We start from the raw sequence: 27,370 nt of genomic DNA, 5'->3' as shown, positions 1-27,370 counted from the left end.
TTCGGGTGTTCGGACACGCTCAGTCCAGTTTTAGGGATTTGGGTGTTCGGACGTGCTCGGTAGAGTTCCAGGGATTCGGGTGTTCGGACACGCTCAGTCCAGTTTTAGGGATTTGGTTGTTTGGACACGCTCGGTCGAGTTGCAGGGGATTCAGGTGTTCGGACGTGCTGGGCCGAGTTCCAGGGATTCGGGTGTTCGGACGTGCTGGGCCGAGTTCCAGGGATTCAGGTGTTCAGACGTGCTGGGCAGAGTTCCAGGGATTCGGGTGTACGGACAAGCTCGGTCCAGTTTAGGGATTCGGGTGTTTGGACGTGCTCGGTCCCGTTTCTGGGATTCGGGTGTTCGCACGTGCTCGGTCAGTCCAGTTTTAGGGATTTGGGTGTTCGGACGTGCTCGGTAGAGTTCCAGGGATTCGGGTGTTCGGACACGCTCAGTCCAGTTTTAGGGATTTGGTTGTTTGGACACGCTCGGTCGAGTTGCAGGGATTCAGGTGTTCGGACGTGTTGGGCCGAGTTCCAGGGATTCGGGTGTTCGGACGTGCTGGGCCGAGTTCCAGGGATTCGGGTGTTCGGACGTGCTGGGCCGAGTTCCAGGGGATTCAGGTGTTCGGACGTGCTGGGCAGAGTTCCAGGGATTCGGGTGTACGGACAAGCTCGGTCCAGTTTTAGGGATTCGGGTGTTTGGACGTGCTCGGTCCCGTTTCTGGGATTCGGGTGTTCGCACGTGCTCGGTCCAGTTTCAGGGATAAGGTTCAAAAGAGATGGGGGGTGTAGACTACTGTGCGCACTAGCTGCTAGGATGAGTATCCCCCTGGGGTTTTTTCCAGCACCCAAAGATCAAGACCAAATACAACAAACTGGGATCCAGCGCTGGATAAATAATCAAGCAAAATGACTTCCCTTATGTGTGTTCCTTTCAAGGTAACGATGAATGGGCTATGTATTCCTGTGTTCCTTCACTCATTCATTTGCACTTGAAAGAGAGCATATGGATTTCACGTAGCGCGTAACATTTATTAACACACGCAAAGTGATCTCCCAAAGAGGAGGAATCTCCAGCCAGAAAACAATGATAGCACACAACAATAAGAAGTAGTAAAGTGTCGAGTGCAATGAAGGGGTCCGGGGATAGTTACCAGATGTTATTGAACCGTAAAGCATACAGTTCAAAATAAGCATGCAATCAGTCAATGGTCGCCCGGCGCACACCAAGATCAAAGTGCTGCTGCGGTCACCAGTCTCCGGACCAACTCCAAGCCTCCCTTTCACCGACGCGTTTTGGACCCGGACTGGGTCCTTTTCAAGGTGTAGCTTGTGTGCTGACTTGAGTCCTTTTTATAGCAGTCCATATCAATTGAGATCCGGCGGGTGATGCGATGCGGCAAAAGACCGGCACTTCCGGTATCGCCGTGCCGCCTGCGTCATAAGTCCCATGATTCTCTCGGTGGTTAATGCGGCGCCGGTCATGTGATCATCTCCAAGGTCACATGGTCCGGAACCTCCCGTCTGTTGGTACCCAGGGGCACTTCCGCCCTTCTCAAGTACCTTTGAAAAAAAAGTAATACATGAATTAGGATGCTCGGCAGATAAATCTAAAAGACAATGTAAAACAATATAAAACTTAGAGTCTCTATGAAAACCACTTCAGTTCGAAATCGGAGTTTATCCCGCTGGGTTCTAGAGTATTAAAATTGTAAATCATCTGCATTTCTGTTTTGGCTAATTGTGCATCCAGATCTCTTCTGCGACAATGTCCCTCTACAAATTTGATCCCTAAATTTTGTTTAATATGGTCTACAGAACATGCATGATGAATTTTAAAATGATGTGATAGGGAGTGAGTTTGCACCCCCCTTTCTTATAATATGTTCACCCATCCGTATTTTTAATGGTCGAGAGGTTCTTCCTATATAAAAAAGATCACATGAACACCCAACGGTTTTTACTTTACAAGTGACGAACTCCTTAATTTGCTGTTCCATACCATTGGTGAGGACTTTTTCAAGGTTTTTATTCCCTTTAATGTTAATGCATGCACTACATGTCCCAGACCTATGGAAACCTTTGGTTCTTATCCCTCGTCGTATTGTATTAGAGGGGTGCATGCTCCAGGTCAGATGGTTACCTAGGTGGGCGGCCAATGATCGTGGGGACATACTATGCGCAAACCAAACGAGTCAATGTGCGCATGCAATACTTGTCGACTCCGACGCCGATTATATTCTATTCCAGTGAGCTGCTGCCAATTACTGTCACTTCTGTGTACTACTTGTTCTAAAATAAGTGTGCCTGGTGGACGAAGGGAAACTAAAATTGGACCGCAAAGGGTTAAACGATTTACCGGTGGACATGGTATTAGGCACTTTAGATGTCCGCTGTTTGTATGGGGTCATCCCTCACGCGCAGGCTTTGATGGCGATGAGGAACTTTCTGCACAGAGTGAGATTTGATAAATTGGATATTAAACTTTTTTTTTTTTTACAGTTTTTAGAATTTTCTTTAACAAAAAACTATTTTCTTACACAATGCTGAATATTATATACAGCTCACAGGTTGTTCTATGGTTGTGGTATATTGGATCTACAGGGTCTAGGTCTGCAGTCATATGGTCCACTTCCAAGCTGATGGAAAAGGGTGTGCAGCATTGCGCTATACAATATATATATATATATATATATATATATATATATTTATATTCTATGTATATCTAACTATGTATTTTAATTAAATATAATGTATAATAGGTGATTCATTGCGCCCTACGGGCGCTCTTCACACCGTCGTAAGGGGCTGCGCCCCCTTAATTTGTGAATGTTTGTATTGTGAGAAATATGGTTAGAATTGTATGAAAGATGCCTGTATTGCAACTTCAGTTATAGGTGAAATGTGTTAAATAGAGAGCATATGATGTGGAAGGGGGTGTGTATTGTTTTGTTTAATTAAAAAGCGGTTACAGAGTAAGATGTACATTGATAGTGTGGATGGTACAGTTACATTTGTGGGTGTGTGGGGGGGGGCTGTGTGTGCGCATGTTGTTTAGGTGTGTGTGTGCAATAGTATAGTAGGGTGTTTTTGAGTCAGCGGCTCCCCACTGGCGGAGGTCACGACACAGGAAAACAGGAGGCTGGGTAGTGATAGGGGTGTGTGGGAATAAGGGGGACTAAAGAGGAGGGTGGGAGTACGGGGGACTAAAGAGGGGATTAGGGGTGCCGTGAATTGCGGGAAGGGCGCGGGGGGGTGCCGTGAATCAAGGGAGGGAGGGGGCGCAGGTGTCCGCGAATCGCGGGAGAGGGCGTGAATCGCGCGAGGGGGGGTTGCGAATTGCGGGAGGGGGGTGCGCAGGGGTGACGTGAATCGTGGGAGGGGGGTGCGCGGGGGGTCCGCGATTTGAGAGAGGGGGGGCATGGGGCGCGATGAATCAACCTAGTTGGTTATATATTCTTGTAGAAGGATGGTAGGATGTTGCGGTCATTCAGAATGCATTTACATAAACAGTAATAGTAGCAGTAAAAGATCTGACTTAAAGCACCTACAGTACAACAGAACAGGTGTTATATATTATTTTAAGAATTGGTTGATGATGTCTAGGTTGACGTGCACATAGTTGTCACTGGAAAAAAATTGCCACAAGAAAAAATCAACACAGAAAGGTCAACACATGTAAATGTTGACATAAGTGTGACACCTCATTGGTGTCCATGTCGACACATGAGAATGAATATGAAAACATTCAAAAAAAGAAAAATAAATCTTCAAAAACTCATGTCAACCTTTTTCATTGTCGACCATAGCCGTGTCAGTGTTTTGCATGTGCCATTTAATCCTGGGGTTGCCGTGAATCACGCGCGGGGGGGGAGGGAGGAGGTGAGGGGTGTCCGCGAATCACGGGAGGAGGGGTCGTGGGTGGATGCCGTGAATTTCGGGAGGGGGGGGGCGCGGGGGGTTGCAGTGAATCGTGGGAGGGTGGGTCGCGGGGGGTTGCCGCAATGACAGGAGGGGGGGTGTGGGTGCCGCGAATCGTGGGTGGGGGGGGCTGCAGTGAATCGTGGGAGGGTAGGTCGCAGGGGCGGGGGGTTGCCGCAATGACAGGAGGAGGGGTCAGGGGGAAATCGCGGTAGGGGGTACCGCGAACCGCGGGAGGGGGGGCCCGGGGGGGTTGGCGCGAATCCTGGGAGGGGGGGGTCGCAGGGTGGGGCCGTGAATCGCGGGAGTCGCTGGGGGTGCCGCGAATTGTGGGGGGTGTGCTGCGAATCGCCACAAGAAAACATCAACACAGAAAGGTTAACACATGTAAATGTTGACATAAGTGTGGCACTTCATTGGTGTTCATGTCGACACATGAGAATGAATATGAAAACATTCAAAAAGTGAAAAATAAATCTTCAAAAGCTCATGTCAACCTTTTTCATTGTCGACCATAGCCATGTCAGTGTTTTGCATGTGCCATTTAATCGTGGGTTCCCGTGAATGGGGGGGGGGAGGGAGGTGGGGGGTGTCTGCAAATTGCGCGGGGGGGGTGACGCGGGGGGTGCCGCGAATTGCGGGAGGGGGGGTTGTGGGGGGTGGGTCACGCGAATCCCGGGAGGGGGGTCGCGTGGGGGGGGGGGGTACTGCGAATCACGGGAGGGGGTCGCTGGGGTGCCGCAAATCGCCACAAGAAAAAAAATCAACACAGAAAGGTCAACACATTAAATGTTGACATAAGTGTGGCACTTCATTGGTGACCATGTCGACACATGAGAATGAATATGAAAACATTCTTAAAATGAAAAATAAATCTTCAAAAACTCATGTCAACCTTTTTCATCGTCGACCGTAGCCGTATCAGTGTTTTGCATGTGCCATTTGATCCTGGGGTTGCTGTGAATCGCGGCGGCTGGGGACGGGTGGTGGTGGTGGGGTGTGCCATGAATTGGGGGAGGGGGGTCGGTGCTGCAAATTGCGGGAGGGGTGGGCGCGGGGGTTGCAGCGAATCGCGGGAGGGGGGGTCGTGGGCCCGGGGGGTTTGCCGCGAATCACGGGAGGGGGGTGCTGCGAATCACAGGAGGGTCGCAGGGGGGGATGGGTGTGGGGGGTTGCAGTGAATCGCAGAAGGGGGGGGACGCGGGGGGTGGGGTGCCCCGAATCGCCGGAGGGGGGGGGTCGTGGGGGCTGGGGTTGCCGCAAATCGTGGGGGGGGGGGGTGCCGCGAATTGCGGTAGGCGGGGTTCGCGGGGATGGGGGAGCGCGCGAATCGTGGGAGGGGGGGCGGCGCTCACCTGGTGTGTCTGGTGAGTAGCTGTGTCTTTGCTGGGTAACATGGGGAGGCAGAGGGTGTCTGGCACTGTGCATACCTCCCAACATGACCCATGCCAGGAAGGACACAATGCTCTGCCGCTGGACTTTCTTCCTAATGTATGATTACCTCCATCTGTGTTGAACAGGTTAATTGATAGGAAAGGTGCTTCAACACAGGTGATGGCAATCATACATTAAAAGGAAAGTGCAGGAGCAGAGCAATGTGTCCCTCCTATGACTGTGGGCTCACTGGGCTGGTTCTCTGTCATGTGAGTCAGAGGCTCCACCCAGCGTTAGAGGGTCAGACACACTTTGAGTGACAGATGTAGCCAAATATATAAGAGATTCGCATCCGAGATGGAGATGAATGGAAAACTGCCTTTAATACTAGAGATGGACATTATGAGTATCTCGTCATGCCTTTTGGGTTGAGTAATGCTCCCGCAGTTTTTCAATCCTATATGAATGAGTTATTCAGAGATCTTCTGTACAAACATGTTGTGGTTTATCTCAATGATATTCTTATATTTTCCAGTAGTCTTCAAGAGCATCAAGAACTTGTCAGAGGGTGCTGTCACACCTTAGAAAAAATCTTCTCTTCTGCAAACTGGAGAAATGTATTTTCTAGGTGCCTTCCTTACCCTTCCTGGGATATATCGTGTCAGGTTCTGGTCTAGAAATGGACCCAGCCAAAGTAGAAGCAATCCAGTCATGGCCTCAACCTCATTCTCTCCGAGGGGTCCAAAGTTTCCTCGGATTTGCGAACTACTACAGAAAATGTATTAAGGGATTTTCTACAATTGTTGCCCCCATCACTGCGTTCACTCTTAAAGGTGCCAAACCCTCCAACTGGAATCCTGAAGCTTCCAAAGCCTTTATCACTCTCAAAAGAAAATTCATCACAGCACCAGTGCTGGCCCAACCAGATGTCACGTTACCTTTTACATTGGAGGTTGACGCCTCTTCCATCGGTGTAGGAGCTGTGCTCTCTCAGGCAAAAAGTGACGGACAGTTACATCCTTGTTTTTCTCTAAAAGATTCTCATCGGCTGAGCAAAATTATGCCATAGGGGATCAGGAATTATTGGCCATCAAAATGGCACTAGAAGAGTGGCATTATTTATTGGAGGGGGCAGTCCATGTCATTAATGTTGTCACTGATCATAAAAATTTGCTTTATTTGAAAAATGCACAATGTCTTAATCCCCGGCAGGCCAGATGGGCATTATTCTTTGCCAGATTTAATTATAAGTTGTCTTTTTCTCCAGGAGTAAAGAACCGCAAAGCAGATGCCCTTTCTAGGTCATGGGAAACAGAGGAGGAGTCCAGATCCTTTGAAGGGAGTCCAATTCTGGATCCAAGTGCCTTTGCTGCTACCACAGTGCAAGTATCGGTGCCTCCAGGTAAAACGTTTGTCAGACCTAATTCAAGGAGTCAAGTCTTGCGGTGGGCCCATGATTCAAAATTACCCGGGCACCCAGGGGTTCAAAAGAATAATGAATTATTGTCCCGAAAATATTGGTGGCCTGCTCTAAAAAAGGATGTGCAAGAGTATATTGCATCCTGTCCTCATTGTGCCCAACATAAGTCATCTAATCTAGCGCCAATAGGTCCATTGAGACCCTTCTCGATCCCACGGGGACCGTGGACTCATTTGTTGATGGACTTTATTACAGATCTACCATCCTCAGATGGTTATAGTACCATATGGGTGGTTATCGATAATGGCGCATTTCATACCTCTGAAGGGGTTACCTTCAGCTCCCAAACTTGCTGATTTGTTTATTAAAGAGATCTTCAGAGTCCATGGACTACCCGAAGAGATTGTGTCCGATCGAGGGGTTCAGTTTGTGGCTAAATTCTGGAGAGCATTGTGTAAAGTCCTCAAGATTCGACTTAACTTTAGTACAGCCTATCATCCACAATCTAATGGCCAAACAGAAAGAGTCAATCAAATGTAGAAACATTCCTGCGTTTACATGTGTCCTCTTCTCAAGATGATTGGGTTGAGGTGTTGCCTTGGGCAGAGTTTGGCCACAATAATCAGTATCACTCGTCTGCATCTTCTACTCCCTTCTTTATTAACTATGGCTTCCAACCCAAGGTTCCTGATTTCCAGCGGCTCCCTGCAAACATCTGTGCCAGCGGTAACTTTGACCCTCCAACAACTGCGTCATCATTGGAGAAAGGTCAGGAAATCCTTGGTCAGCGCCTCTCAAAGGTATAAAAAATTTGCAGACAGAAGAAGAAGAGCAGTACCAGACGGGAGTGTAACGTATAATGAGCACTACACTCCCGTCTGTCGAGGAGATTCAGAGTAAACGCTGCTTACTTACGTAGAGCGCACAATATTTTAAAAGACCCAACTCATCCAGCAAACGGATTATTTGTATTACTACCGTCAGGTAGGCGGTTTAGGTGCCTACGGAATAGGACGACTAGGTTGAAGAATAGCTTTTTCCCAAGGGCTATTGTTAATTTAAATAGGGAACGTAGCTTGGGTGGGGGGTTACTGGGTTTTTAGTATTCATTGTATAAATTGTATGGACTTCTGGTTTTTTATAGTATGGCTGTATACGGTTAGATGCTAAATTGAATTTTGTTGTCCTAAATTAGGATAATGACAATAAAGTTGTATCTAATCTAATCAGATTTAAAAGTAGGTGATAAAGTATGGCTGTCACACCGAATCTTCGCCTTCGGGTTCCTTCAATTAAGTTTGCACCGCGGTTCATCGGTCCTTTCCCGGTTCTGCAGATCATCAACCCGGTTGCCTACAAATTAAAATTACCGCATTATTTAAGGGTTCCCAACTCTTTTCATGTCTCTTTACTCAAACCATTGATTCTAAACAAATACCATGCAAGTCTCCCCAAATCTCCTAAAGTCTTTACTCACAGGGGCGTGGAATATGAAGTGGCTTGCATCCTAGACTCTCATATAAGGTACAAGAGACTCCAGTACCTGATCGATTGGAAAGGCTATGGCCCGAGGAGAGATCATGGACCAACGCCACAGAGGTACACGCACCCAAAAATTTGTAAAAAATTTCCACAGGAAATATCCAGCTAAGCCTAAGGAGTGTCCTGGGGACACTCGTAAAGGAGGGGGTGCTGTCACGAGCACCATGGCTGCTACCCATGCCTCCCATACTATGGTTACCTCTGAGGCTCCATGATGCTCTGTGCCTGTTTGGGCCTTGCTGGACACACAGCCTGGAGTATGCTGCACATGCTTCCTGCAGGCTGCGAACTGTCGCCGCCCCTAGGCGGCGGCCGTCTGGTTTCTCCAATGGGACTGCACTGCCAATCAGCTCCAACCAATTGCAGTGCAGCCCTCCTGATAAATACTGACTGACTAGGTCTAGGAGTCAGTCAGTACAATGATGTCCTTCCCTAGACATCTGACTCCCTCCTGCTGACAGCGCTGCTGCTTGCCAGGTATCTCCAAGAGGAATCCTTCTGCTTGCCTGCTGTACTCGACCATCCACCTGCAGGACCCTGCTGCCGCCTCTACGGTCCGGACAAGGTTAGCCCCCCAATGGGGATCACCCTTTTCCTCACCTGATGGTCGCTTCACCCACAACCCTCTTGGTCACAGCCATTCAGGCCGCTATTATTCCTTCCGGATTCCAATCTTTCATTCAATTCTTCAATCATCAATCCAATCATCTTTCCAAGTATATTCTTCAGTTCGATTATTCAAGTTTACGTTTATTATCCAATCTACACTTCAAGCCATCTTCAGATATCAACCTCGTGCTCCACCCACGACGAACTTTACAATAACTTTTATATATCATTGACTTTGGTTATCGCATATCTTCAGTATTACCTTTGTGCCACTATTCATCTCCTGTATTACAGTATCTTTATTAAAACTAGAAAAAAAGGGGAGACACGCACTAGGCGAGTCGAGCAGCGCTTAACACAATGAATGATACCGATTGGTAAAAAATTTAACAATTTTACTGTTAAAAGTACATGCAAATGATACAATAATACAAATAAACAAAAGGGGTAAGGTGGGGAAATAAACGTAAATTGGAATTAATGTAACCAATAATAAAGGGATAAAATTGGAGGATGTGAATGAGTCCTCGCCTCAATGGACACGTCTGTGTAATATATAGGTCACTTAATGAGGATCAGGTAAGTGCACATTACCAGATAGGAATTTGATGTCCCACAGATGTAGCAAAACTGGGAATCCTCACGATGTATGTGGCCAGATGGAGTTGCCACTGGAGGAGATGGATACACTCAGATGGAATCAGTCCTCTAACTGAACAGCGAGAGAAGATGTTTTCTTTAGTCTCGATCGCCGGAGGATATCCAAAACGAAATCCCAGTTGGTGTTGCTGACATGGGTTTTGGCTTCCGTGTCTGGAGTAACTCACACTGGTATAGATGGTTTAACCAGGAGTTGCTGAGCACGGTGTCCGCCGTTTGAAGAAAACCACAGTGGGAATTGAAAGATGGTAGTGTCCACACTGAATGAAGTGTTCACAGTGAAGTCCAGAGGCTGAGGGGGGTCACCTAACGCGTTTCACTGCGTCCTGCAGCTTTATCAAAGGTGTGGGGGACTGGTTACCAGGTACAGGTATATATACCCCTTCTAATGGGGGAATCAATACACCTGTGGAGTACACTTATCAGTTTTATTTCATAAACCGTAATTAAAATTAATAAGAAAATGAGAAGGCAGACATATATCTCAACTTAAAACTAAAATAATTTAGTATAACATAAAAAAACATAATAGAAATACATAAAAAAGACATTTGTTTGTTGTAATGTCTCTGGTCACATGACCAGAACGGATCACGTGATCGGGGAAGTTAGAAAAAAGATAGAAGGGATATATCCTCAGTACATCATACAATGAATGTCTCACTTTTCTAGAGGTGAGATCTATAGCACATCGATATCAGTAAGGTGGTAGTATGCAGTTTATCGCTATAAGAACTGCGGTGGTAAGCGTTGTTTACACGGTGAAACGCAAATGCGTTCCATCTATGAGGAGGGATCACTTCCGCCTTCATCCCGGAAGTGCTAGACGTGGGTAGGAAGGTGGTGCGCTAATGCGTTCCATATATGTTAAGCGGTTACTACCGCTATCATCCCGGAAGTATAACAACAGTGATAGATTAGGTGTGTTGAGCCGAAGACAGGGCTAAAGGTGGGTTTAGATAGAATAATACCCATGGATGTCACGTGACCGTGCGTCATAGACTGACGCAAGCGGTCACATGACCGGCATGTCTGAATAGGGCGTGATACTGGAGAAAAAAAAGGGGGGGGAAGTAAACTCCTCATATACGATGGAACGCAAATGCGTTCCAAAGACTTGTCACATAACTAGAACATATTTATACAGAATCATGTTTAAGAGACCGAAGGTTTTACAAGGAGTATATCAAACAGATGTAATTGGGCATTTCGATGTAATTTACTAAGTGATTCTTTGGAGAGGTTTTCTGAAATTTATTGCATAAAAAGAGAGAGACAAGAGGGCAAAAATAAATAATACAATAATTAGGGAATACAAGTTGTAATAAACACAGATGCCGGGGGTCGCGTAGCTAATGTTTCCAAATGTAATAAAATTAATATAATTCCTATATAGATGTAAAGTATATTTAATTTATTATAGTTCCCATCTGGGGAAAATATATTTTGGCCACATTATACTCATTGAAGGGGACCTCATCAGAAAGAAAGAAAAATATGCATTATGTATGTGTAAAGAAGTTTCCCTCTCTTTCCACATACATATAAAGAACATTAATAGCAAAATACATTGTATTAAGGTATCGTTAGATGTTTTATTTACCCATTATACATATGGAGACATATCAACTGAGGGATGCATATTATATAAGACTGGATATGACATGTGTGTATTAGTTTAACCAGGTACCATAGATATTACCTTAGAGGACAATGTTAAGTTCCATTGCCTCATTAAGACCCCTTGGGAAAAGGCAGTCCATTTTAAAGGTCCAAAAAATTTCCTGTCTACATAAAGTGCGGAACCTATCTCCACCTCTTTTGGTGGGTGGGATGTGTTCCAATCCGGTTAGCTTCAGATGTTTGGGATTTTTTTCATGGTATTCGGAAAAATGTCTAGAGACGCTGTGTAGTAGGGAGCCTTTGAGGATATTGCGGCGGTGTTCAAGGAACCTGGTCCTCAAAGGCCGAGTGGTCCTGCCCACATATTTTAAGTTACAAGGACAGGTAAGAAGATAAATGGTAAACGATGTATTACAATTAATAAATCCTTTTATATTAATTTTTTCTGTGGGTGTATTTATTATGGTTAGTTTATTGGTTATGAAGTTGCAGGTGATACATTGGTTGCCACCACACTTGTAGCACCCCAAGGGTTTTGTTGGGAGCCAATCTGAAGAGGGGGTAAGTATTTTAGATGTTATTTTGAGGTCTTTCAAGCAACTGGGGGCCAAAAGGTTTTTTAGTGATTTGTTTTTTTTTCTAAAAATGAAGGAGAGTTGAGAGGGTAACAATTCTCTTAATAGAGGATCTTGTTTAAGTATTGAGTGGTTCTTTCTTATAATTTTTTGTATATCCTGATAGTCTCTGTTAAACGTGGAGATAAATGAGATCTGATTCTCTCTTGTCGGGGGGGGGGGGGGGGGGGGGGTTTGAGCGCTTGACACATAGGAGGGCACTTCTGTCTTTTTCTCTACTGGATTTGTAGGCTGAATAAAAGGGGATTGACTTGCAAAGACGCAGGTCACAAAAAAGCAAAATGTGCTTTTTGGGCGCACTCTTTGTATATGATTATGTAATGTAGTATTGATTCATTAAAACGTAACTTTTATTAAGACTTTACCTAAAAGAAGGATGACTATCTAACTCTTCTTTGAAAAGAAAAATTCTCACTTGAAAGAGAAAAAGATTAAAATGTCCGCAAATGCCAGTTTTAGCTCTGCTATGAATGAGTCAGAGCATAAATTGGTCAGGCATGCAGTTAACGTTACTGGTCATAGGCATTCCTTTTGTAACGCTGCCTATTTATTGAGGCGTTGTGTAACCGTGATTACTCACTCCCTCTGATTATTTTTCAGGGAAAGTGCTGACAATTTTATTGTGACTAATAGTGGAATATATGTCCTATTGTGGTCACTGTCAGGTTGCTCCTTGTGTTCAACGCTTGTGGTTATGTATTAATGGTCTAATAGGTCTAAGTATTTGAACCATTAGTTTAATTATTCGCTGTGCAACGGACAATCAAAATAGCCATGTGGGAGTCTTGGCTCGCATTCATTAAAGGAATCTCACACACAGATGGAAATATTCCCCTGCAGTAGGTTTCTCCTTGGCATCATGTCATGACCAACCATGCGTGTACCATACCAGGTGTTCACCAGAGACTTGGCCTCTGATTACTTGTCTGGCCCCCTATATATTCTATTGTTATATAGAAATATTTAGGGGTATACAGGTACACTGTGTGTTGTAGTCACCGTTATATGATGTCAGGTTGACTGCTGTGGGGAAAAAATAGAACACTTCTGCTGTCGGGTCAGATATATGTCATCCCTGATGCGTCTAGCAGTGCAGGGAAACTATTTATATAACCTGGCCGGATGAGAGAGTGTTGAAGAGATCACAGTTTACTGGAGTATAGTCGGGTAGCTTGTGTACCAAGGCTTCTGCTTTTGAGGATCTGTATTAATACATCGAATCCCCAATGAGAGAGCCTGTTACTGGTCACCTGCTGATCCCGGGAATTATTAGATACTCTCAAACAGTGCACATACATACATGGGTAATTTTTTGGGGTATATTCCCAGTGTGCACATAACTTTTTTAGTAAACTTAATCGTTTGTCATAACAGTCTTTTACCACAATAATACGTATTCCTTATTTGAAGCTGCCTTATAACTCCTCTGTGCACATAAAAAGATGATTAGATCGATGTCACCACCTTTTGGAGATCAAACAGCACCTGTAACAAAACGCTCTGCATACATAAGTTGTACTAAATAGTGCTATAGCCTTATAGCCACCTGTATCATATACGTCTATTCACTGCTGGGCTATCACACTACACAGATAGCTCCACTGTGTCAGGCTACAGCCTGTGATCCCCTACCAACTACTGCTAATTGATTGCAGCTGTTAGGGTAGATTTACATACAAGGTTGGTTACTTGCAGCGCATACACATCACGAGATGATTGGATCAATATAGCCACTTTAAGAAATAAAGCAGCACCAGAAGTCAAATACTCTGTATATGTCAATTTGCACAGAAATGGTGCTATAACCATACAGCCACCTGTGCCATATACAGATATCCACTACTGGGCTGTCACATCAAACAGTTAGCATCGCTGTATTCAGGCTACAACCTGTAGTCTCCTATCAAATATCGCTGTTTGACATCAGCTGTTTGGGGCAAATTCACATAAAAAAACTAATTATCTACAGAGCGAAAAAAGTGCTGTGTACACATGGATATGGTGTGCATATACCACCAGGCTATTATCTAACCACAAGCATATAAACGATTCCTGCCTCAGAATGTCTACTGACTCTGTAATCAGAGATCAGTTGCGTGGTACCTGACCCGGCAGGCTGGATAGCCGTGTCGGGAGGGGGTCCGAGGTAGCCGGCTGTTCAGTTCACATCAAGAGGTGTAGCGTCTGTTATATGCTACTTGCATGTCACTCTAAGCCTGGCAGCCGGAGTTCAGGACAAACGGAGGGAGTTAAGCCTGCGGAGGACGCGGAAACATGTTTCGCCGGTAGGCTTCGTCAGTCCAGCGCCATCTTCCTTGTGGGCATCAGCCCTTACTCTATATTACGCCTGGAGCCAATCATTGGCGTCCTCTGTGATTGACATAAGGTTTCAACCTATGTTGATGAGCCTAGGTGGGGTTATATCGCCCCTGTCTACATTGCATGTCACATTTAAGGATTATAGGTATAAATTCCTTAGTGATATAATCCTTATTGTAGCCTATATTAATTTGTGAGTATTGGAGCTCAAATCAGTGACAATATTATGTCCTGATTATTGATACTAATTTTTTCTTGCAGGATCGTATTTGTACAAAAAAGAAGGAGGGGAGAAGAGGGTATGGGCGGAGAGCCAATGCAAATACAGCCACTACTGATTATAGCGTTGTATAATGCAATTGATAGATTTTGGAGAAATTTCGCCGCTGATCTATACAGGCGGTATGTCAGTATTGACAGTCAATAATTGCTGCTGCTAATGTCTAATGATCGATAATTGCGCTCTAGACATGGATGAAAAATATTGGAGCTAGGGGGGAGGTGGGAGCTTGATACTATTGGAGAGAGGAAGGGTGCTGAGAGTTTGTTAATTGCCAGATTAGATGACAACTAGATGATCATGTGTAGATAAAAGACTCTGATTGCCTGGCTTGTCAGTGTCGACCTCTTGTGTCGACTGTGGCTATAGTTATTAATTTTGGGACTAAAATGCCAATTCTGGTATTAGGTGGGTCCTGGATCATTGTTAACCAAATAAAGTGACTAAACGTGATATGGAAAAAACTAAAACGCTCACGCGTGTAAAAACCAAGGTGTAAAATGAGTGAAAAATTTTTTTTGGGCTGACCTCACTCTTTTATCCTAGTGCCAAAACGATATATTTATTGATGTAAGGGAAATGCACAAAAGAAATGGGATTAAAGAGGAATCCTTTATGAGTGTCCATACACCTACATGGGGTGATAATACATAACTTTACAGTGTGATAAAGTGAGACATGGTTGTGTTTGTGTGATTCGCCTTAGGTGATAGTACCTGGAATCAATAATTATAAAAAAGAAGAAGAAGAGAAAACAGAGAAAGGACAGAAAGGGGAGGGAAAGACTAAAAGGTGATAAGTGAAATAAATAAAATATATATTTATATCTAGAAATTCCTCGGGTTGGGATGGTGCATGACCTTTGCCCTACCGGCAAAGTATATAGTGATTAGTATTACTATAGGTGAAAAATGGTGATTATTTGAGTGGACCTGTGCAAGTTCCATTATCCATTTAAATATCAGGTAGCTCTGCCTTCCTTCTTTTCTCCTGTTTGTTTACCCTCCTATAATTCGGGATCCGATCTTATTCCCTCTGCTTATTTAAGGAAGGCTGCATAATTAATGCCCTCATTGAGGCCCTTTGGAGTAAGGGTCCCCAATAGGAAGATCCACTTACTCTCCTTTTTTAGCAAGGCCTGATTGAGGTCACCTCCTCTTAGGCCTAGCTTGACATATTCAAGACCACAGATCTGGAAGCTGGTGGGTTGTCCCGCATGTTTGTGTAGGAAGTGCCTCGCGACAGATGTGATCTGTTTCATCTTCATTTGGTCCTTCGTGGCATTTCGAATATTTCCCAGATGTTCCAAAGTTCTCAATTTCAACATGCGGGAAGTCATGCCGACATATGACTTAGAGCAACTGCATGTGATGCGGTAAATTAGATTTTTACTCTTACAATTAAAGTAATCTTTAATGTGGATCTCATCACCATATTTGTCCTTCACAGTTGTGGTCCTGCTGATGTATTCACAGGCCTTACAGCCTCCACACGGATAACTGCCAATTACTGTTGGTTTCTTCAATGGTGTACTCATGTAGTGGCTCCGTACTAGTTGGTCTTTTAAGCTCGGGGCCCTGCGCCAACTCATGTTAACTCTAGTGCCCAATTTTTCCGCTAGATCATCATCACTGCGGAGAATGGACCAGTGTCGCTGTAATATGTCTTTAATCTCCCTCCACTCCGAACAGAAGTCCCCAATGAATCTGATGACGTTGTTGTCCTTCGTTGCCATTGGTTTCTCCTTAAATAGGATTTGATCCCGGGGAGTTCTTAGGACTGTGCGTTGTGCCTTCTTGATTTGCCTCATGGAGTAACCCCGATCCTTGAGTCTTAGACAGAGATCCTCACTGTTTGTTCGATAGGTAACATCATCCGAACAGTTGCGACGTAGTCGCAAAAATTCCCCTTTGGGGATATTGGCCATGGTGGGTGGGAAGTGGGCACTTGTGTTGTGAAGTAAGCTGTTCGTCGAGGTGGCTTTGCGGTATAGCTCGGTAGTGATCTTATCGTCCTTCCCTCTGCATATCTGGAGATCCAAAAAAGCAATATTGGTTTTACTGTGTTCATAAGTAAAACATAGGTTCAGGTCGTTGCAGTTAAGATGTTTCATAAAGTCATGCAACTGTTGTTCCGTACCCCTCCAAATTATGAACACATCGTCGATGTACCTATTCCACGAAGTGATACAATCGACAAAGATCTGGTTATCTTCATGAAAAACAACCTCCCGCTCCCACCATCCAAGGAAGAGGTTTGCATACGTGGGGGCACAAGCCGCCCCCATCGCTGTGCCCCTCCCTTGGATGTAGAAGCGGTTGTTGAATAGAAAATAATTTTTGTGGAGGACAAACCGCAAAAGATCCAAAAGGAAATTCTGGAAATCCCCAAAAGTTTCCATTTCTAAAAAATACTTGACCGCTTTAATACCAAGATCGTGTTGGATACTCGTATAAAGTGCCTCGACATCCATGCTTACAAGTAACTCATCTTTCTCCAGATACACATCGTGGATTTTCTTAAGCATATCCGCTGTGTCCTTCGTGTAGGAAGGTAAAGATGTCACGTGGTGCCTTAAGTGTGTGTCCAAAAATATACAGGCATTCTCAATCAACCCACCATTGCCCGACACAATGGGCCGTCCAGGAGGGTTACTTAGGTTCTTATGGACCTTTGGCAACATATAGAATGTTGCGGTCCGAGGACTTGGTACCTGTAAGAATTGGTGTTCAGCCTTGGTGATGATGTTATCTTTTAATGCACCATAAATGATGTGTTCATACTGGGCTTTAAAATTTGAGGTAGGATCAAAGAGGGTTTTTGTATAGCAAGTTATGTCGTCCAATTGTCTGTTGGCTTCTTTTAAATATAATTCGGTGGGCCAGATTACAATATTGCCCCCCTTATCGGATGGTTTGATTTGTACATCCTGCCACTGTCCAATCTCCCGTAATGCCTTCTTCTCTTCCTTGCTGATGTTATTAGCAGTTTTAATCGTGTATTTATGTTTTTTATGTAGTCTGTCTAGATCACGTGTAACGAGATTGGTAAATACTTTGATTTCAGGGCAGATGTTGTCGGGGGGAAAAAAGGTTGAACGTTTCTTGCAAGTAGGTCTTCCAATCTTGTCTCCATCCATTAGTCTGCTCTCTTGGTCCAAATCTTCCAGTGTGGCAATGGCTTCTAGTTCCTGGGCTGACCATTGTGTGTCAGTGGGATTTTCATGCTTTGTATAGAATTTGGTCAGCAAAAGCTTCCGGCCAAAAAGCTGTAAATTGGTCTCCCACTGGAAACGATTGAATCTTGCTGTGGGGCAAAAGGATAAGCCCCTTTGAAGAACTGATTTTTGTGTATCCGTCAGAAGATGCTGTGACAGGTTTAGTACCTGTAATTCGGATACCTTGATGGTTCCGTCTCCCTGTCCCTTAGTTGGTACCGATTTGGGTCCTGGGGTTCCCACCTCCTTCTTCTTCTTGGAGCCTCGCCTTGTTTTTCTTTTTGTTTCGGTCCTCTGTTGTTTCGGCCATACTCTAAAAAAGCCGGCGATGAAGACATTGAGGCGGTGGGTTGGGAGTTGTGCTGGGGATCAATGGTTCTTTTATTTGGAGCTACCTCCAGTCTATATTGGTTGGGTTCACTCAGATCTTCTAGACTGGAGAAGTCTGTTTCGGATGAAGATGGGGCATATCTCCTGTTAGATCTTTGAGGGTTGGATTTGGTCCATTTGAACACTTGCCCTATTGAGAAGTCTCTCTGATCTCTCTGAAACTTGATCTTCTTCCGCTCTATGATATTTTTCTCATAGTCCTCCAACTCTTTCTTATTCCTCTCAAAAAATTTTTGAAAATTCACCGTTTGTTCCCATTGTTCCAGTTTTTTACCGATACCATCTATCTCTTTGGATATTTCATCCAGGACCAAGTGGTTGTGTGTATTAATATACCCATAAGTTCTTGAGAACATTTAAGGAGAGTGTTCTCCCATTCCTTTTTAAGGTTGTCCGTATACAGCTCGAAGGCCGGAAAGGTCCTTGGTCTAAGGCCCCTTGGTGTTATCTTTTTCTGGCAATAATTCTCCAGGCTAGTGAGGTCCCAATTTGTTCTTATCTGGCGTTGTAATAAGTATTTGAGTTTGGTAAGGTCATCCGACCAGTTTGTATCAGAGTTTGTCTCGCCCGGTGTAAACGCGAAGATACTCTCCAGATCTTCAGTCCTCCTTTTTTGTTGCAGCTCATTTTTTAGGCTGAATGTCGACATGTCATAGGAAATTGTTGGTTCTATAGGCTTTATATGAGTAAGAGGTGGTGAAAGTCTATATTTAAGGTTTAAATACCTGGTTGTCGTGCTGGATCCCTAACCTGAGAAAGGACTCAGTGAGTAATACTGTAATGTAAGTGGAGGGTGGATCCGCACAGACTATGGTTCATATCAAGTAATTATGTTAGACTAATTTGAAAGACCAATGGCATCATGTCATGACCAACCATGCGTGTACCATACCAGGTGTACCTGTATACCCCTAAATATTTCTATATAACAATAGAATATATAGGGGGTCAGACAAGTAATCAGAGGCCAAGTCTCTGGTGAACACCTGGTATGGTACACGCATGGTTGGTCATGACATGATGCCAAGGAGAAACCTACTGCAGGGGAATATTTCCATCTGTGTGTGAGATTCCTTTAATGAATGCGAGCCAAGACTCCCACATGGCTATTTTGATTGTCCGTTGCACAGCGAATAATTAAACTAATGGTTCAAATACTTAGACCTATTAGACCATTAATACATAACCACAAGCGTTGAACACAAGGAGCAACCTGACAGTGACCACAATAGGACATATATTCCACTATTAGTCACAATAAAATTGTCAGCACTTGCCCTGAAAAATAATCAGAGGGAGTGAGTAATCACGGTTACACAACGCCTCAATAAATAGGCAGCGTTACAAAAGGAATGCCTATGACCAGTAACGTTAACTGCATGCCTGACCAATTTATGCTCTGACTCATTCATAGCAGAGCTAAAACTGGCATTTGCGGACATTTTAATCTTTTTCTCTTTCAAGTGAGAATTTTTCTTTTCAAAGAAGAGTTAGATAGTCATCCTTCTTTTAGGTAAAGTCTTAATAAAAGTTACGTTTTAATGAATCAATACTACATTACATAATCATATACAAAGAGTGCGCCCAAAAAGCACATTTTGCTTTTTTGTGACCTGCGTCTTTGCAAGTCAATCCCCTTTTATTCAGTTGTATTCTCTGAATGTTTGGGCGCACCACCAATTGATGACTAGGAGATTTTTCGTCAATAGTTTCAAATATTGGTCTTTCAAATTAGTCTAACATAATTACTTGATATGAACCATAGTCTGTGCGGATCCACCCTCCACTTACATTACTGGATTTGTAGGCTTCCTGAACTAATTGGGACGGATATCCACAATCCTGGAAAGCGGTGATAAGATCCTTAGCTTGTTTGTCAAAGGATTCTAGTTCGGAACAATTCCGTCTGAGTCTTAGCATCTGTCCCTTGGGGATGTTTTTCACCCAAGGGGGGTAATGGGCACTTTTAAAGTTTAAATAGGAGTTAGTGTTGACAGGTTTCTGATAATTGCTGGTTTGTATGGAGCCATTAGCACTCACCAAAGTAAGATCAAGAAAATTAATTGTGTGGGGGTGAAAATCATAAGTGAATTTAAGATTAAAGGAATTAGAATTTAAATGTGAAACAAAAGCAGTGATAGATGTGATGTCCCCATCCCAAATGAAAAACAAATCATCTATGTAACGGCCATAGAGGACCAGACTCGCACCAAAGGAGGACCCCCAGATGAGTTGGTCCTCAACCTCCCCCATGTAGAGGTTAGCATAACTTGGTGCGAATCTGGTCCCCATGGCCATTCCCATCATCTGTAAATAGAAAGTGTCTTGAAAAAGAAAATCATTGTGTTTCAGGATAAATGAAATAGAATCTGTGAGGAACCGCTGTAGCTCCACCGTCAGATCACCATCCTCCCTCAATCTTTTTATTATAGTTTTAACACCCAGTTCAAGTGGTATATTAGAGTAAAGACTCTCCACATCCAGGGTTAGGAAGTGGTAGGTCTCTTTCCAAGTAATATCCTTAATCAAGTTTAAGAAATGTGTAGAGTCACGGATGTGTGATCTGAGGGTGGTTACTCTTGATTGTAAGTGGGAATCAACGAATTGTGAAAGGTTGGAAGTGAGTGATTGGACACCAGAAATAATGGGACGACCAGGTGGTGAGGTGAGGTGTTTATGAATTTTAGGGAGGTGATAAAAAATGGGGACCAAAGGGTGAGGATTAAATAAAAAGTAATATTCATCTTTGGTGATGGTAGAGTCAAGAATAGCCTGATCAAGAAAAGTCTTCAACTCCAGAATATACTTTTGAGTGGGATTATTGGACAATTTAGCATAAAATGAAGGATTAGATAATTGCCGAAGTGCTTCATCTACATAACACACTCTATCTTGGATGACAATCCCTCCGCCCTTATCGGCCTCCCTGAAGACAATGGAGGTGTCCCCAGTGAGACCGATAAGGGCTTTTTTCTCCCATGTTGTGAGATTATCTCTGAGTTTAATTTTAGATTTATGCTTCTCAGAAGAACAGAGTGCTTTGAAATCATCAAGTGTTGTCTTATAGAAAGACTCAATACTTGTCCCCTTCGCCTTTATGGGGTAAAAATCAGATTTATTTTTTAGTTTTGATTTGTCTATGTCAAAGATTTTTTTGGGGGAGTTGTTACTCTCCATCCATAACTCGGCCAGGGTGTCCAATGAAGTTTGGTCACCACTGTCGAGGAGAATAGGGAATCCAGGATCATAATCTTTACAAGACTTTTGAGAGGCGAAATATCTCTGTCTGCACAATGTGCGGATATATCTATTGAGCTCAACAAAGTGTAAAAATGTTGGCATCCGTGGAGGGTGAAAATTTTAAACCTTTTTGTAATAATCTAGACTCTACTTCATTAAGTTGTCTCGAGGAGATGTTAAAAATATTAGTGATGGGTTTTTTTTTAAAATTAGTTTCTTACGTTGAACCCTCTTTCCTCCTCTTGCTCCTCTATGCTTTAGTGGCGTCTTTTCTTTGGTGTGCCCCCCCCCCCCCCCCCCCCCTTGGTATTTTCCCATTTCCCTGCATTGGCGGGATCCTAAAAAATGATCTGAATTGGAGTTTTTAAAGGTTCTATTTGTGGGGTCTTTAGGTCTGGCTCCTGATACTTTAGGTGATACTGAGGTTAGGTGACCCCCCTCAGCCTCTGGACTTCACTGTGAACACTTCATTCAGTGTGGACACTACCATCTTTCAATTCCCACTGTGGTTTTCTTCAAACGGCGGACACCGTGCTCAGCAACTCCTGGTTAAACCATCTATACCAGTGTGAGTTACTCCAGACACGGAAGCCAAAACCCATGTCAGCAACACCAACTGGGATTTCGTTTTGGATATCCTCCGGCGATCGAGACTAAAGAAAACATCTTCTCTCGCTGTTCAGTTAGAGGACTGATTCCATCTGAGTGTATCCATCTCCTCCAGTGGCAACTCCATCTGGCCACATACATCGTGAGGATTCCCAGTTTTGCTACATCTGTGGGACATCAAATTCCTATCTGGTAATGTGCACTTACCTGATCCTCATTAAGTGACCTATATATTACACAGACGTGTCCATTGAGGCGAGGACTCATTCACATCCTCCAATTTTATCCCTTTATTATTGGTTACATTAATTCCAATTTACGTTTATTTCCCCACCTTACCCCTTTTGTTTATTTGTATTATTGTATCATTTGCATGTACTTTTAACAGTAAAATTGTTACATTTTTTACCAATCGGTATCATTCATTGTGTTAAGCGCTGCTTGACTCGCCTAGTGCGTGTCTCCCCTTTTTTTCTCTTTCTAAAAAGTGGGGAGTGACTACCCCCACACCTGAGCAGCTGCTTTAATTGAAGAATCAGCTCAATACCAGGCGCCTGACTATTCCTAGTGAATAACCTTTTTCTTCTCTTTATTAAAACTGGTTTTCTTTTATCCAATTGCATCACTCCCTTCTGTCGTTTATGCAAAAACTAGGGATGGACATCGATGGTCGATGTTTCGGAAACATCGATGTTTTTCTTTCGATGTTAGTGTTTTTACCATTTAATGGTGACCTTCCGATGTTTGTCACCATCGAATGCTAATCATTCGATGGTGTACCGATGGTGGCTTATTTTTTGTAATTCCCAAAAGCTATGCCTCCCCTGGCTGCTGTGTCTGTGTCAGGGAAACTTCCTAGGTTCGTTGGAGGCTGTCTGACTTTCTCTCTGCTTCCCTCCCTCTCCCTCTCTATGGTTGCTGTAGCTGCTAGGCAACAGGGCCCACTGCTAGTTCTGATTGGCTCTCCCTGACTCAGAGAGCCAATCAGAGCACAAACCTCACCCTGCAGCACCAGTCACTCAAACAGCAGCAAATTTCACAGACACACTGAGCTCTGGAGGATTCAGAGAGGAGGAGAAGTCACTGAATGTTATACCAGCTCAGGCAAGCTACAATAATAATAATAATAATAATAATAGGTACACAATACAACTAGCTACAGATATTTGTGAATGTCAGTCACATACAACACTCATTAATATACTGCATTAGTATTACCAGGCAGCAACCACTATATGATCATCAGTGAAGTGTTGGTCAGAGATTGTCTGTTTCTGTGAATATAGTGAGATAGTGAGGAACAATATACACAGTCCTGGGGTACCAGTGGAATGAACCAAGATAAAAGTGCCCATACACTGCTGTGACGTCTCGCAGCAGTGTACGGACACAGGACAGCCTGCAGGCTGCAGGGACCTTCCCGGCGGCAGGAACGCATGCGATCCGTTGTGATAGATTGCATGCATCCCTGCTTCCCACCCGCCTCACCGCCAGGAGGAACGGGTGGCTGCCTGCCGGTCTGAGCACCTGGTCGGGACCGATGCGCACGGGACCCAACAGCATGTCAGGGAAAGGCGATTGGGGTCGATTGGTCGCAATTGTCCACAATCGGACCAAATCGCCTCAGTGTAGGGGCACCTTAACTGTTTTTATATATAGTGAACTATTTTTTATATTACGTGACCTTGTCGCTAGCGATTGGTCGCTCAGTGACCGAATTGCTGGTTATCAGTATTTTACTGGGGACCAGTGATTCTAGCAAGTTCCTGCGACCAGCGACCGTCGTGTGCGGTGGGAGCGCACACACGGCGAAGGTCGCTAGGTATCACCGGCAATATGGTCACTGAGCCAGAGGCGGAACTACCATTGGTGCAGCAGGTGCATTGCACCGGGGCCCCTGAAGACTAAGGGGCCCACTTCTGCCACCCACTGCTATGTGGCATATTGTGAACTTGGTTTGGAGTGGAAGAGGAGGGCCCAAAAATGTAGTTTTACACCTGGGCCAACCACTCGTAAGTTCCAACACTGCACTGAGCGACCATATAGCTGACGATGGAAGCTAGAATCGCCTAGTGTGTAGCATTATAGTGGTGCCCCCACAGATCCTGGCACCCTAGGCAGCTGCCTAATGGTAGAGCCAGCCCTGCTCATTGCAATATTTATCTCACCATAAAAATGATGTGATGACCACTATACCGTCATCTCCCTTATTTGTGTGTGTGTGTGTGTGTGTGTAGTTACACTTGCCTTAATAAATAGACATTTTCCTATCTGGAAAAATAGTGGAACCTAAAACGAGTTAGTTTACAATTTATCTAATTTTATTACATTTTGATTACTTGCTGTTAAAGTGTTAATAATGTGTACAAAATTATTATACTACTTCATCATTGGGCATTGTGTGAATATTATATATGTATATTATACACACAATGTCCAATGATAAAGTAATATGTTGCTCAGAGCCTGGGCCCTGCCACCAAACTCAATTACTACCTTACAAATGGCAATACAGGCTTTTGCGCATGCACTAGTCATATAACTAGTTTTCACCATCGAATACTTTTGATTCGATGGTTAGTTACCATCGCATCGAAAGTTTCAATGGTGGAAGCACTGCCATCATTTGATGGTTGGCTTCCGATGTCCATCCCTAGCAAAAACCTTACATCAAGGCACCTAGCCTCCGTTACACTCCAGCTGGTGCCACTGCTAGCGTGACAGGGATTTTGTGTTCAGAATTACGATGTAATATGTAGTTCCCTAGTGTTCCTTCTAGGAAATGGGCAGGGCGATGCTGCATGGGGGCAGCTTAAGGGGGGCGGACTGGTCCCACCCACATCACTGTTGTGGGCGGTTCCGGGTCACCACCGTCATTAAAGGGAGCGGGTCTGGCCATCACCGTCTCTAAAACGGTGGCTGTTTTAGCAGGGAGCTGCTAGAGGAGCAGGCCGCATTTTGCCCTTTAAATCGGGCAGGGTGCAGAGCACCGCTATAACAGCCAGGCGGGAAAACTAGTTCCCTATCTCCATGTAGCAGCAAGTGATACAGTTGGTGCATTTATATGCACCCGGTTTCCTGCCTAGAAAAGTGCCACAGATAGTATTCCTTGGAATGGCTACATTGTTCTGGACTAACCAGTCCTTGATGTTGCGTCCACGTTGATGGCAGTTCATCAAATGGGTGTTCTGAAGACATTGTAGGTTTTATCAGTGGTAACAAGCGGCCAATGTTTTCTTGATGTGTCAGTAATAAGTGTAAGATAGTGTTCTTATCTGTGGCCTTATAAAAGATGTCTGTTTCCATCCATTTGTTCTGTACTCGACTGGTTTTAACACCCAGATAATTGATGGTGGTGTAGTGGCGATGGAACTGAAGTGGATAGTCTCATCCGAGTTAGACCTTGAAATTTTGGAAATTACACATAATTTTATTGGATGAAACGATTTTTAATTAATGAAGCCTGCGAGTGCCGCTTTTTCTACAACTTACTATCGATATCTCTGGAGGGGGGATGCAGTTACAATCCCGGCGGTCGGGATCCCGGCGTTCAGAATCCCGACGCCGGAATCCCGACCGCGAAATGCCGACACATTCTCCCTCCGTGGGTGTCCACGACACCCCTGGAGGGAGAATAAATTAGTGTGCCGAGCATAGCGAGGCACCGGGCCCGCTGCGTGGCGAGCGAAGCGAGCCCGCACGGGGGGGGGGGGGGGGCGATCCACGTCCCCCCTTGTCGGCATTTCGGCTGTCGGGATTCCGGCGTCGGGATTCTGAACGCCGGGATCCCGACCGCCGGGATTCAATACTGAATCCCTGGAGGGCACAGGAGCATCTGTTACCCAGCTTGGGTGAGTGCTGCTCTGCCAATCACAACCTATCATCTATATATGTCTAGTGGACATTATGGGATACTAGAGCAGGCTACCCCCCCTTTTTCTTTTCCATATTTTTGAAAGGAAAATTATATATGCAAAGCATCTGACTATGCACTTTCTCCTGACTGACTGGGAAAGTGGGTAATTAGCAGTATTAGCAGTGATGTAGCTATCGAGGGTGCAGCTGCTATGGGGTCCAAGCTGTTTCTAGGGCCCGCAGCTCCCCCTGTACCCAGTCCTGACTGCACCAAAGATCAGCAGCATTCAGCGCTACCTGCTCCACCTTGCCACGGCCCCCTCACCTTGGCCCGGCCAACGCAAGCTGCAGCACATCCATTGAGGATGAAGCTGTGGTCCCTCAACCCTCCTGGCCGGTTTCCAGCAGTCCCGCGATTCGCGGACATTTAGGGGTTGTGGCCTAATACCGTCAAGTGCCCACCCCCACTCTATTTCGGAAGCTGTCTAACTCCCCCCTCTCTCTTTTTGCAACGCTGTCTCCTCCCCCCTCTCTGATGCTGTCTCCTCCCCCACTCTGACTCTGTCTCCCCCTCTCTGACGCTGTCTCCTCCCCCTCTTTCTCTGATGCCCTCTTCTCTACCTTTTCTCTGACGCTGTCTCCTCCCTCTCTCTCTCTGATGCCATCTCCTTCCCACTCTCTCTAATGCCATCTCCTCCCCTTCTGTCTGACACCATCTCCTCCCGGGTTTTTGGACCTGGATGTATCCCGTCAGTTGTTCCACCAGCATGATGCCGGGTAGGGGAAGCCGGTGAATTCGGGCCCTGAGCCGGCTCTCGGAGATGACATCATCTCCAAGCGCCAGGAAGCTGCTGGGCTGCCCCCAGCCTCCGTCCATGAGGTGAATGGATGCCGCACACAGGCATACATTCACCTCTGCTGCTGTTTGCATAGTACCGCAGACAGCAGCGGAGGCTGTACGCAGCCCCTGCCCAACCTCCAGACTGACCTCAGGGCGCTGTGGTCCGAATGGTTGGGGCTCCCTGATTGAAGGAAATGGGTCCCTGGGTCGGATGACCCGGGTCACCCATTTACACGGCCCCTGACTCCGGGGAAGCCCTGTGTCCGACCCTGAACATTTGCCGGGTCGGACACCGGGTAACAGGACCCGGCTTATTTTATTTTTTTTGCGCTTTTACATCAAGCCCTGGGCCGGACTGTAGCGGCAATAACCCTTGCGGCTCCGGTGTAAAAGGGTATAAGTACACATATGGCACACACCCAGCAATCACTACTATGCTGTTACTAAAAGTATAATACCTGGGGTTACCTGGTGCCAGCTGCAGCACTCTCCCTCCTGCCTGCCATGCACATTGCACACCAGAAAGGGACGTTTCCCTGGTAACACAGCTCCTCCCACTCTACCCCACACAGGAAATACACTTTGGCTACAGCCGCGGGGGAGTCTGGGAGCTGAGTACAAACCACAGGAAAATGGCCGCCGCTATATGTAGACACTGGGACATCAGTGCCGGTAATTGCCTTGTGTGAATGCATTGAGAGAGTTCACCGGTAGCTGATAGATTCCATGCTGTAAGTACTACGAGTAACGATCCATAACAATTGTCCCCTGTGCGAGTGAACGGCGGCCATATTTTCGAAGACCAGTCTCCACGTTCAGAGGCGGCAGCATCTCGGCTTCCTGCTGGGGCAGCG

At 45.1% G+C, this 27,370-nt stretch overlaps 1 protein-coding gene and 1 long non-coding RNA gene across 2 annotated transcripts in view; one reads left to right on the top strand and one right to left on the bottom strand.

Moving 5' to 3' along the window:
- Window positions 1-27,370, top strand: part of LOC146010224 (uncharacterized) — a 230,321-nt gene that overhangs the window by 30,489 nt on the left and 172,462 nt on the right. The window lies entirely within an intron of this gene.
- On the bottom strand, window positions 767-27,049 carry LOC146010234 (uncharacterized). Its single transcript, XR_014444750.1, has 3 exons — window positions 26,975-27,049; window positions 7,962-8,049; window positions 767-1,544 (listed from the first exon to the last, which is right to left on the bottom strand). It is a non-coding gene; the product is annotated as an uncharacterized LOC146010234 (long non-coding RNA).

This window comes from Crinia signifera, chromosome 6 (assembly GCF_055691185.1).
Source record: "Crinia signifera chromosome 6, ASM5569118v1, whole genome shotgun sequence".
Classification (NCBI taxonomy): Eukaryota; Metazoa; Chordata; class Amphibia; order Anura; family Myobatrachidae; genus Crinia; species Crinia signifera.
Note: the sequence above shows the minus strand (reverse complement) of the source record. Positions and strands in the feature narration are given on the sequence as shown.